Genomic DNA, 12,500 nt, shown 5'->3' with positions numbered 1-12,500 from the left:
ATCTATGTATGTATGTATATGTAACGTATTTGGATTTTACGATAAACTCTGACAATGATAATAATCATTTATGAGATTTTATATCTCGTTAATCATTCATTAAGAATGATCATTCGTTAAGAATGATTAACGATGATAATGGTTGAAATAAAATTACTAATATTTAATATCTATTTTTCTTTTTTCTTCTTATACGATATATAAGGTTAAGGATTAATTTAATTCATATCTGTTTCTTTTAATATCTACGAAATATTAACTTATAAATGATATTTAATATGATATTAATTAAAACGTTCAACGTCGAATTATAAAAATATCATCTATTTGATTAATTTAATACGAGATATCGGATAAATGGAATGTAATTAATAAATCAATCGAATCTATATAACCAAACACATACACACACACACACAAACACTTCGAATATCTTAATATTTATTTCTAACATTTTAAAATGATATAATTGATAATTAATAGATACAATAGTTATATATAATAATAATAATAATAATAATAATAATAATAATAATAATAATAATAATAATAATATTTTCAATTATTTCTTTTCCTTCGAGAGATATATATTACATGTGTAAATATAAATGTGACTTTATCTTTTATTATCGAGTGAAAAAGGTCTTAGGGAAATGTTTAAAAACGAAAAAAAAAAAAGGAGAATTAAGAGAAAAAGAGAGAAAAGAAAAAAATAGAAATGATAATGTCTTATCGTTTATATATATATATATAAAATAAATAAATAAAATTTGATTTCACGTATTTTCACGGTCTACAGGTCACCATCCTCTAATATATTAATCTTTAAAGAAGATTGATTTTTCCGATAGAAACGTAAATAGTTATATATAACCGAGAACAGTAGTCTTAATTGGAAAATTAATTAAGCGGACGAGTTAATGATATATGTACACATACAGACACACAGATACACGCAAAGAGAGACACACAGACATATATATAAATTCATAGGTAACCGTGAAACGGTGATTACCCTCTTGTTCGATCTTCGGATTCCTTCGAAGAAGAGTAGATCGCAATAAGAAAGAAGTCGTCATCTTTCTCACTCTCTCTCTCTCTCTCTCTTTCTCTCTCTCTCTCACATACAGGCAAAAGACGCGACCGATGACCTCGGACCCTCCTTGGATAAGCACTATTGCTTATGCAGTTTACGTTAGCTTGCTTGCTTGCTAGCTAGCTTGCTAGCTAGTTTGCTTGCTTGCTTGCTTGCTTGCTTGCTTGCTTACTTGCATGCTTGCTTGCTTGCTTGCTTGCTTGCTTGCTTGCTTGCATCGCTGCATGACCGTTGTTGCCTGTTGTGCTTACCCTTCGTGACGTCTACTTTGTTCTTAACAGATGCGCCACTACCGATAGTTAAAGCCGATTCGCTCGTTTAACACTCGTAACGCGCCTAACCGAGAATCGAATAACCTATTCGCGTGTTAGAAAAAACTTTAGAAACTGAAGGTCAACGTTATATCTCGAATTCTCGCTTGGTCGAATAATCGATGAGAGAGAGAGAGAGAGAGAGGGGGGGGGGGAGAGGGAGAAAAAATTTATTTTAATTCATACGAGAATCAAAATGATCCTTACCTTTATTCACGAATGATAATTTCATATTTGAAGAAGAAAAAAAAAATAAAGAGAGAGAGAGAGAGAGAAAGAGAGAGAGAAAATTCATTAGAAATGATACGAGTGTCCTAATGATCGCATTCTTTTTTTCGACGAATAGTATTCTCCTAATTCGAAAAATTTTTTAATTCTTAATATCGTATAATTAATTATGATCATGAACGATGTAAGATCATACATGTTACGTCAATTAAATATCGTTCGTTTTATTATTCGAATATGATGCGCCTAATCGAGAATCCTATAAATTATTGCATATTATTTCACTGTTAGAATAACATTAGAAATCGATGGCCGATTATTATTACTCCTGTTCACAAAAAAGACAAAAAAGAAGAAGAAGGAAAGAAAAAAAAAAAACAAAAGAGAAAGAAAGAAAGAAAGAAAGAAAGAAAGAAAAAAATTAGAGAGATTAATCGATCGAGAGAAAAAAGGAGGAGAATAGGGAAGAAAAGAGAAAGAGAAAAAAAAAAAAAAAAAAAAAAAGAAAGAAAGAAAAGAAAAAAAAAAAAATAGAAAATAAAATTCCATAAAAATCATCGATAAGATGATGAAAGCTGAGTGATTTCGTCGAATTGTTTTTTCCTTTCTCTTTGTTTTTCTTTTTTTTCTTTCTTTCTTTCTTTCTTTTTCTCGATCAGATGTCAAATTAAAAAAGTCTTATAGTTTTTCATCGAGCACGAAATGTACGCATTATCACAACAGTCCTATTATGCGATTTACTACAATGTACTTTTTCGTTATAATTTCTTATCTCTTTTTATCTATTATTATTTCTTTCTATTCATTACTACTTATTTCTTATACTTTTTATTCATCAACTTCAATATTATTTTTCATGAGACTCCATATTCTTTTTCTATAATAGATGTTCCGCTTACACCGTTTAAGAATAACGAAATGATATCTGATGAATACATGAATCACTAGTTTGAGAATATACTCTTGGCGTTCAATTTAAAACTAATTGCATGGTAAGATACCATATGAGATATTTAATATCAAATTAATGCAAATTACATCCAGAAGAAGATATCGAACTTAATGTAAAAATTACATTACCTACGTATACATACATATATATATATATATTTATATAAATCTATATGTAGAACGTTAGATAAGAAATCTTTAAGAATCTCTCTCTCTCTCTTTCTCTCTCACCTTTTCTTTTTTAAAAAATTGTTTTGTAATTCTGTTACAATATATATATATATATATATATATATATATATATATATATATATAAATTAACGACCTACAAGAAACTGACGTTTATCGACTACCGGATCATTTGTCCTTGTAATATATCTACACACGTATGTATGCTATTTTTGTTTACACCACGTCTCGCATTACATGTGTGTACGTAAGTACGTACATATGTACGGCCATAAATGTACGTAACTATATTTCTTCATTTTTTTTTTTCTTTCCCTTTTTATTTTTTTTTTTTTTTTTTTTTTTTTTTTACTTTTTCTAGACGAAAAGAGCAACAGCCAAAGCATCCATCCAAGATGGCTCGTTACGTCCTTTGGCAAGAGCCAGCTGTGAGAAATTCGTTAATTCCGGTATCTTCTGAAGGTGCAGAGTGTAGAAAGAGAAATAAAGGGAAAAAAAAGAGAAATGAACAAAAACGAGAGAGAATGAAGAAGAATGAGAGAGAGAGAGAGAGAGAGAGAGAGAGAGAAAATGAGAGAGAAGGAGAAAGAACAAGAGAGAGAGAGAGAGAGAGAGAGGGAGATGGAGAATGAAAGAGAACGAGAAAGAGTGAGAATAAGATAGAATGAGATAGAGCGAGAGAGCGAGAGAGAGAGCGAGAGAGAGAAGAAGGATCCAAAGAGTTAAGATGGGCGTGTGCTAAGTCACTCTGAATGAAATAAAGAAGAAAAGTTTTTCGTCCGCACAAATACGACCATGAGCACGAGCACGAGCACGAGCACGAGCACGAGCACGAGCACGAACACGAACACGAGCACGAGCACGCGTTTGGTGTAACACGAGGGCGTTCGATTGTGTGTGGGTGGATCAACGACGACGATTCGCATTTTACACGAACTATACGGTATCACCCATAAACTTAGTAATTTATTACTAAGATCGATCTATGTGTATATATATATATATATATAATCTTGCTTTGTTCGCAAGCTATCGACCTGAGAGATTTCGTATAAGCCCACCAAACATCGAATTGATCATACATATATACATACATACATACATACATACATAGAAACATACATATATGTATATATACATACATATGTAGTTAAAAGAGACTATCTCGAATCTTTCTAGGTGGTCCCCCTATGTCGAATGTTATCCTGAAAAGAAAGAAAAAATGAAGGATGGGTGGGGGGGGGGGGGAGGAAAAAAAAAGCGAAAAAAAAAAGAAAGAAAGAAAGAAAAGGAAAAGGTTAAAAGGAAAACGAAATGAAACGAAACATGGTATGATATTATCATAAAAATTATTGTCAATGTTTGTAATATCGTAAAAGTTGTTGATTTAGTAATAACACGTCTATAAGCATTACTGTTTGTATATCTCTGTATATATGCCTACGAGTGTGTTTGTATTTGTGTGTTTGTGTGTGTGTGTATATATATATATATATATGTATGTGTGTTTATATGCACATACGTGACACGTACATATGTATACATACGTATTTATGTATGCATGTATGTATACATGTATATTTAATATGTACATATCTATCTGTTTACTTGCGTATTATTTTTCTTTTTATTTAATTAATTTTATTTATTTATTGCTTTACTTTCGTTTGCTTTCTTTTTCTTTTTCTTCTTTTTTCTCTCTCTCTCTCTCTCCCTCTCTCTTTTATTTCTTTTTCTAAACGCGTATACAGGTACGTAACGTACGACTGTTAAGCCGATGACTATGATACGACGTCGTTTTTATTTATTTTTATTATTGTTTTTGTTTTTTCGATGTAAGCCAAATGTGATTGTATAAACGAACAATTATCTATACTTGTGATATCATTTTATCATTTTCTCTTGCGATATTTCTTTTTGTTTTTATTTTTTTTTTTCTTTTTTTTTTTTCTTTCTTTTTTTTTTAACGCACATATATATATATATATATATATATATATATATATATATATATATATGTATATCGTATGTATGTATGAGTTTGCAATTATAAGGGTATGAATGATGTAATGACAATTGGATTTTTATTTTAAGAGTAAATGAACAATGATTATTTTTTTTTTTTTTTTAAATATTATTATTATCGTTATGAGATTAATTAATTATTTATATTTATTATCGTATAATTATATAGATATTTATAATAATTGTTTATATATTAATAATTTTTATTAATTTTTATTAATATTTATAATAGTTTTTATTTTAAATAATATTAACAATAACAACAATAATAATAATAATAATAATAATAATAATAATAATAATAATAATAATTTTAATAATTTTTTATTAAACAACAATAATTATTTAATAATAATTTATAATTAATAATTAATCGTCGATGGTTTGTACAAAAAAGTGTTTGCCAACGACAGAAGAAAATTATATCGATTTAAAACGATAAAAGTTAGAGCGCGTGATATTAAGATACATATTAAAATATATATTTTCATAATATCTATTTATCTACAAATTATTCTCTCTGTTTCCAATTTATAAAAATAGTTAATTACATAATCTTTATGATTGATTCTATCGTTAAATCTTACTAATCACTCAAATGAGAATTGTTCGGTTTAATTGAATAATTCATCACTGGGATGTATGCACACACACACACACACACACACACACACACATGTATATACATAAATATTCATTATAAGAATATATATTTTTTATATATGTTCTTATTTATATTATATATATATATATATAATACATATAAGAATATTATTTATTAATAACATTATATCTAATATAATATAATAAATTATATTCTTAATATAATATATAAATTATATACTTATATATTAGGTTGGAAATTATGAAACGGGCGTTGAATGAAAATAAGAAACTGAACAAATACGCCCGTTTCATAGTTTCCAACCTAATAATATAAAATAACAAATTATATTATATTATAATATATATATATATATATATATATATATATATATCATATACATACTATATATATATTATATTTAAGAATACATATATAAAAAATATATATATATACCTATACGTACGTATATACATAAATATTCATTATAAGAATATATATATACACATACATGTATGTATATATATATTCATTACAAGACTATATATATACCTATACATACGTATATACATAAATATTCATTATAAGAATATATATATACACATATATGTATATACATACATATTTATTACAAGACTATATATGTATATATATACATATATATATAAACATATATATATATATACATATATATATATATATATATGTATATATGTGCACATATATCCTAGAGAAATCGCGAGTCTCGTATTTATAAATATATATCGTTGGCTATAAATAACCTGGTCGATTAGAGAAGGAATGGAGAATACGGGAACGATGGGTGGATTGGAAGATACAGTGAGATGGGCGTGGGTGGGGGAGGGGTTGGAGGAATGGAAAGGAGAATACCTAAATACGTTGGCGAAACGTCGGCCTCGTTATCGTCGCGTATTCGACTCACAAAAGGGTTTCGAAAGAGTGGACTCGTGCGGTGTTAATCCAAGTGGAAAGGGAAAGGTACGCGAATTCGATCCCGAAAGGTAAAGGAAGAATGAGAAGTTTGACTATAGATATCGAATGTTGTCTCGTCCTTATAGAGGCCGAGTATTATAATGGCTTAACCGGTTGTTAGAGGCCACTCGCGACACATTATTTCGCTCAGGGCGCTGGTGTTTTAGAGATAACAGAACCACCACCACCATCAATGTGGGTTATTCCTCTACGTCGTTTTCGTTTATACGGGACTATGCCGCCGACCACTGCCACCACCGTATTTGCCGTCGTCGTCGTTGTTGTCGTTGTCGTCGTATCCGACGATCCGGTAAATAAAAGAAAATTACAAGGAAACGGTAGACATAGGATAAAGATAATGACAAAATAAATTTCATTCGTTTCGATGTAATATATTATTTATTAGTTATTTATTATTATATTAATATTATATTATTATTATATTATTAATATATATTATTATATATATATATACATCTATATTATAAATATTAAATATTAATATATAATTTTAATATATATACACGTATATATATATATATATATTATTAAATACGACAAATATATATTATAATTACAATTACAATTTCATTATACATTACTTACATATTACAAACTACATTATCAATTAAAATATAACGAAGTAATAAAAATAAATATTTAATAAATATTTCCAATAAATCTTAATATACATATAACAGACAGAGAGACAGAGAGACAGAGAGAGAGAGAGAGAGAGAGAGAGGGAGAGAGAGATAGAGATAGAGTGAGAGTAAGAGTAAGAGTGAGAATGAAAATGAGAGTGAGTGCGAGAGCGAGAAATAAATATGCTACAAAGTTGCAAGGAGAAATATTAATTCGTAAAAAAAGAAAAAAGAAAAAGGAGAAAACTGAAAACCAGCAGAGAAAAAGAAAGTGTATAAATATGGGAAAAGGAAGAACTGAACTGAAATACGTAGCATAATGGCGAAAGGAGGAAAAAGGAATAGGAAGAACGTTACTCTCATTCCTGATATTTTAATTTCATCAAAGACAAGAAAAGAAAATAACCAGAAAAAAGAAAAATTTGAAAAAGAGAAAAATAGATAAATAGATAGTTACACACACACACACACACACACACACATACATATATATATATATATATAATTAGTAGGATCTTTCGTGTGGTGACAGATATGAGAATAAACCAAAGGACTCCTCGCAGAGATCTGCTCGTAAAGCTTCGTATCAAATGGCCAGTAGAAATCGTAAAGAGTTTCTTTTCCCCCACCTCCCCCTTTCTCCCTCTCTACCCTCCACCATACTCTCTTTCTCTCTCTCTCTCTCTGTCTTTCTCAATCTCAGTACGGTAGCATAAGATTAAATATAGCTTTTTATTGTATATAAGAACGTTGGTTAATCATAAAGCATATGCAAAATATATGAAGGAGGTGAAGGAGGTGAAGGAGGAGAAAGGAAGGAGATAAAGCAGAAGAAGAAGAAGAAGAAAATGATGAAGTGGATGAAGGAGGAGAAGAAGGAGGTGAAGTAGATTAGGAAGGTGAACGAAAGGAGGAGGAAAAGGAGGAGGTGAAGAAGTAGATGAAGAAAAGGAAGGAAGGTGGAGAAGAAGGAGATTGAATCGGGAGAAATGACCGAGGAGGAGAAGGGACTGAAGGGGAATATTTAAGAAGGAGAAAAAGGAGATGAAGGGAGGGGAAGTTAATGAGTGGAAGGGGGATGAAGGGGTAAGTGACCGATAAGGAGAGGGCGAGGTGAAGAAGGAGGAGATATGAAGAAGAGATGCTGGAGAAGGAGGTGAACGGGGGGAGGGGTAAGGAAAAGGGGGTAAAGGAGGAGAAAAAGGAGGAGGTGGTGAAAAAGGAGGTGATGAAGGCAAAGAAGTTGTTTAATGAATATCAACCGAAGATTTTTTTGATACAGTAACAAGATGACTTTACATAGAACGATCTTCATGAACGTATGTATGTAAGTATCATGTAAAACGTGGATATGTTCAATTATATTGTCACAAAAAAATATTGTAAATCGACATAGCTTTTAACCGGATTGAAAAGGAACGACGAGAAAATTTATTCTTAATGCGTAAAATCTTATCCTATCTTTTAACGTAAGAGAGAGAGAGAGAGAGTGAGAGAGAGAGAGAGAGAGAGAGAGAGAGAGAGAGGGAGAGAGTTTTCTCTTTTTATTACGTCGACTCCGGGAAATGTTGCAATCTTTTCGATATTAATTTAATTATGTGTATTTGAGAATATTGAAGAATATTGATCGATTTATTTGATCGATCGATCGATCAAATAAATCGATCAAAGTTTGTCCTTCGTAATGAAAATAAATTTATAATTAGAATATATAATTAGAATGAAATCGCCGTATTTTGTATTTTCGTTGGAGTTAATTTAATTATTTTTTAACGAATCAAGGATAAGTATTTATATATGTGACTTTTCGATTGGTCGATAGAAAAGAAAAAAAAAAAAAAAAAAGATAAAAAGAAAGAAAAAAAGGAAAAGAAATTAAATATTTTCTTAGTTATTGATCTTGTCTTATTTAATATCTATATGGACTTTATTAATCGATCGAAATATTGAAAAATTATTTTTAATAAAGCGATAATGTCCATGCTTGCGTACAAACGTCGTCCATTTTTCAAGTAGTTTTATGTTCATCGAAATTGGTTTCTTCGTGTTTTTTGTTTTTCCTTTTTTTTTTTTTTTTTCTTTCTCCTTCTTCATTTTCAGTTTTTAATACCTGATATTAATCGAAAATGATACGACGATAATTTTATTTTATTTCGATGTATTTGTTTGTATTATCGATATACTAATAAACAAGGCGTGTATATCGTTTAATTTAAATATTGAAATATAAAAATAAGCCGATTTATTCGACAGAAATTAATTTATTATTTATTATTATTGAACAAAATTGAGTTTCGATTTACTATTTAAAGTAAACATCGTAAAGAAATGTTGTCAAAAGGAAGAAATAAAATTTCTGTTTGTAATTATCACGACTTCGTTAAAATCCTTAGAAAAAAAAAAAAAGAAAAAAGGAAAGGAAAAAAGGAAAATGTATATTTGAAACAAAAAAAAAAAAAAAAAAAAATAAAAAAAAAGAAGTAATAAAAATAAAAAATAAAAAGAGATTAGAAGTAGAAAAAAAAATTAAAACACAAATAAAATAAAATAAAATAAAATAATAATGGATATCGATAAAAGAAAGAAAAATAAAAAAAAAAGAAAAAAAGAAAAAAAAATAAAAAAGAGATTATTATATATATATATATATATATATATATATATATATATATATATATATATGAGATTAGAAGATAACGGGTTTTGCAATAGTGTTACACGTATTGCAATAGTAATATACTGGATATAACGGTTATCGTTGCCGTTAGTAAAATGATAGTGAATGTAAAAGGTTATGACACTGATATGTCAACATAAACATAACAGTAAATAATTTGAATATGTCTACTCAACTTTGAATCGTTATATTTTCATTATCGAAAACACACGTGTCCTCTATTCTATCAAGTTTTACGAATGTTTTTGATTTTACCTTGTCTGACGGATTTTCCAAAAGAAGAAAGAAAAAAAAAATTACAATTTTGATTTAATAGAATTTTTTTAGCGTACAGTTTTATCGAACATTTTTATTTTCTCGACGGATATGTTTCCATTGGTCGTCACTTTTCGACGTCATATTTATTGGCGGACATTTTTAAATGGACAGTTTTCGTCGGACATTTTTATTTTCTATCGACATAATGTTTTTGACCGAACACTCACGACGTACATTTTTAAATCTTTGATTAAATGAACGACAAAAAAAAATATATATATATATATATATTAAAAAATATATATTTTTATATATATTTTTTAATACAAATATATTAAAAAAAAAAATATATATATATATATATTCAAGGACAGATAAATATGTATCTATTTATCATATATCTAGCATATATCATATAGGCAAGATAGTTCAACGGACAAGATAATTTAATACGATGATACTACAGACAAGATAGTTCTGTACGATGGTTTTACAGACAAGATAGTTCTCAAGATAATTCCCAAAGATAGTTTTAAACGATATATTGCATCTGTCTCGAACTCTCACGCGTTAGATTTTAAAGAGAGCACGAGAATGGTATGTGGTACGATACGCACAAAGAATTTCGAACGACGATCGAGCTTGCCATTAAAAGGGGGATAGAAAATAATCGTGCGTGCGTGCGCTTGTTTGTGTGAGCGCGCTCGCGCTCGAGAGAAAGAAAACGAGGGAAAGATAGAGAGAGATAGATAGATAGATGGAAAGAGAGAGAGAGAGAGAGAGAGAGAGAGAAAAAGAGAGAGTTCTTGTCCATTGGTAAGAAATAGTCATGGAGTAATTAACCAGCGTTGTCACGAGTACAGTAGAGTTATCGTCTATGCTATGCGCGCCTCTCTAACTGTATTTTTCTTGACCAACAGTAGAACAGAAATGGTTCTGCCATACTACGATTCATGATATCTCAAGTTCCTTTCTCTAACGAACAAGACGAACAAGTTCGCAATTAAATGCAATTGCGCACTCGGCTTTTCCGAAAGTCGAACGAATCCTCAGAACAAATCCCGGTCTTCCACTTGCAAGGGAAGAAAAATGGAAAAAAAAGTAGAAGAACAAGAAGGACAAAAATCATGCTAGATAAACGACAGAACGAGTAGAATAGGATAGATCGTTTTGTAGAGGTATTATAAACCGGGAAAAACGTGCATGTCACTTTTTACTAATTTCACTTTTAGGTTTGACCTCATCTAACCTAATCTCTCACCTCAGTTAACCTCATCTCACCTCACCTCACATCGCCTCGTCTCGCCTCACCTCGCTTCACCCCCGTGAAAGCCTTCTCTTACCTTCCCCCTCCCTATCTTCTCTATTCCTATCCTACCTACTACTACCCCGGTAGTTATCAATGAAAACTCGTGAATCTAATGTCGAGATATTAGGCGGGAGTAGTCACAATGAACTACTGCATTATAGTTATTGCCGAGTACCAACTCTCTGATGACAGCAGCATTACCGTGATTGCCAGTTAACATAATGATCGTCGTTCTACTGTCGTCTACCCAATACGTAAAGAGAGATAAAGAGAGGTAGAAAGAGAGAAAGAGAGAGAGAGAAATATATATATATATATAAAGAGAAAGAGAGAAGGAGAGAGAAATTTTTCAAGCACGGGGGTCAATGACTTTAGCTCGTAGCTTTTCTACGAACAGCGAAATCCTATTGTTAATTCGAGTAGGCAAATACGAATACGAAAGAATCGGTTTTTGAATAGGTCAACGAGTGTATTCGCAAATGGGGAACGAACTTGGTGTAATTGAAAAAGGAGGGATAAGGGTTTTGGTAGAGGGAAGTGGGGAGGGGGAGAGAGGGGTAGGCTGGTGATAGGGTAGGATTAATCTATTTGAATATCTTTCTTTCTCACTCTCAATATGTATGTATATATATTATATGTACGCATATGAGTGTGTCTGTCTGTGCATTTGTATACATATATATATATATATATATATAATATAATATAATATAATATATATATATATATATATATATATATATATATATAAATATATATAAAGGCCGTTTAGAGATCCTATCTCTTGCTATGTTGAGGTTGCGGGCCGAGCGGGCATGCGGGTTATTCGTGCTTGAAAATTAGTCGCTGTACTCGATTTTTCGCCTCTCACGGCGCATCGGCCTCGTTTAAAAGTGGCACTTGTGGTCGTCACCGAGAGAAAGAGAGAGAGAGGGTGGGAAGGAGGATAGGAGGATAGAGGGGAAGGGGAGAAAGGGAGTAGGCAGCAGCAGCAACAGCAGCTATCAAAAGATACGAGGAGTGGATTTAATATGTGAAACAAGGTGATTTAAGAATGCTCGAAAATTTCAAAATATCTTTCGTATATATAGAAATATATTAATAGAAAAATTCTTTCGTTTTTATGATATATATATATATATATATGTATGTATGTATGTATGTATGTATGTATGTATGTATATGTATGTATTGTAATGATGTTAGAAATAATTA

The sequence above is a fragment of the Vespa velutina genome, chromosome 18 (assembly GCF_912470025.1).
Source record: "Vespa velutina chromosome 18, iVesVel2.1, whole genome shotgun sequence".
NCBI classification, from domain to species: domain Eukaryota; kingdom Metazoa; phylum Arthropoda; class Insecta; order Hymenoptera; family Vespidae; genus Vespa; species Vespa velutina.
Note: the sequence above shows the minus strand (reverse complement) of the source record.